Raw genomic sequence first — 2,199 nt, 5'->3', positions numbered from 1 at the left:
AAAACTAAACAGGTTATATTGGATCTATAACCTGGTGATAAAACCAACAGTTACATATGCATCAGTAGTATGATGACAAGGTGCAGTAAAAAAGTCAAACAAAACAGGTGCCAAATTATGCGTGGGCACACCAACAGCAGCTATGGAAGCCCTACTGGATCTCCCTTGTTTCCACAATGCGTAAGGGGGAAACGAAACAAGAAATGGGATATTATAAACTGTGAGAAAACTGGAATAACATTATGATTAGATCAGAACATAGTAATAACATAAATGAAATCGGGGATACCAAATGGAAAAGTTCTAACCATATGGTTCGCAGATATAGGCCTAAACTACCTTTCCAAGTGAACTTTTGCCCACGAGAGGGATAGGTCAGAGGAAACGCACGAGCCAGACTGCAGGATTTTACCTGGAACACAGACGGGTCTAAAACTGCAGAAGGGTCAGATGCAAGAATATTATGTAGTAGTTGAAATTTAAATATTTATATTACCCTATTACAATATGTCTCTATTTATTCCAGGCAGAGGTATGCAATCATGGAGTTCGCAAGAGAAAATTAAATGAGCGCTTTCGATCTGAAGCAGGGGCCCCCAACAAGGTCCAAAATTAAAGGAAACCTATTATCTATGTCGTTTGGATTTATCTCTTTTGTATGCCTTTAGGCTGGTGTTTCATTTGAAAAGTCCCCCCCCCCCCAAGCAAATGTCTAGATCTGCCACTGATTCTGAAGTGGATCAATATATGCACACAGCCCAGCGACCTCTTAGAAGCCTTATGGTGGACTATACGCTCGAGGTGTGAACGCCGAGAACTAGACAAACTTAAATGGAACATAACATTGTCAGACTGGTTTGGGTTACATATCACCGAGGAATACACCTCTATGAAAGAGCTTAAAAAGAGCATCAGCTACAGAATACTTCGGTCCAGAGCCTGCCGTGAAAGTGCCAAAAAACACCGCCTGTGATCAAAAAAAAAGCCTGGATCCGAAAACAACATAATTCTTACTGGGAAAATATACCCGGTTGAGGTATAGAAAAATGTATATCACATTCATACAGTGAAGGGACACCTATGTATAATGTGGTTGTTTTATGGAGACTTAAGCTGTAGATTCTACAGCAAAGAGCCTGAAATAGTCAACCATATCTTGCATGATCGCAGGCTGCAAACACCCTATCCTATAAACGTGTACAAGCTAGTACAGGGTTCTTTGGAATGGGTATCACGAATAAATGAAAGATGTACAATAAGAAAACTGGCTACAATACGACCGGTTTATAACAGACGGTTTTCTGACTGTTATATTCTCTTCCTGACCTGCAATAATTTTGGGGGTTCTTGGTGTCTTTTTTTACTTTTATTTTGGTGTTTTTTTCTCAGGACCCCGTCGGTTTCTTAATCATTACTATTCGGTTTGGTATCGACAGCAAATTTTCAGCCATATTCAATCTCTCCGAGGCCCCACGTTTATTCATATAGCTTTTATTACTGTATGGTTAGAAACTTTCGTCATTTTTATTCTTCAAGTGTTTTTTGTAATGTATTTAAATTGCTAGATCTGGCAAAACCGCCTTGCAATGTGGTTTTTGTAAGTTTTCTGTTCTAAAACTATTCCTATCTCTGCGATAAGCATTAATTGATTGATATTAATAGACTTACACCTAGATTGTCTGTGATGTTTTACATAGTTTGTTGCATCGCCCGTTAGGGTTTTTGACTGTTCGGAGAGATTCCAGATGTTGTCGTTTCTTCTACGTAAACAGTTTTGATATACTGTTGGTTTTTACAATTTATTTAAATAATAATCGCACCTCGGGTTTTCCCTGTGTAACGAAATAGCCTATCCCCGATAAGTCATAATTCTTAGAAGGATAAATCTAGAAAACGCAAGAATTGGCATTTCAATAGCGCCCGTCTTTCGATGAGACGAATTAGAGGTGGGACTACCCCAGAAGATTCGAGAATAATACTTTTGGTATATACATGTAACGATGTTAGGAATAGAGTTTAGTTGATAAGAGAGTACCGAACTGGAAACTTATAAATAAATATATTTATATAAATTCGAACCGCTCGTTTTATTTAATCTCGCTACACCTGATTAAATGTAGGTGAGAAATTAAACATTTTCATCGTAGTCTACGACATATTGCTAACGTTATCACATAAGCTTAGTACAAAAAAATACAA

The sequence above is a fragment of the Diabrotica undecimpunctata genome, chromosome 5 (assembly GCF_040954645.1).
Source record: "Diabrotica undecimpunctata isolate CICGRU chromosome 5, icDiaUnde3, whole genome shotgun sequence".
Classification (NCBI taxonomy): domain Eukaryota; kingdom Metazoa; phylum Arthropoda; class Insecta; order Coleoptera; family Chrysomelidae; genus Diabrotica; species Diabrotica undecimpunctata.
Note: the sequence above shows the minus strand (reverse complement) of the source record.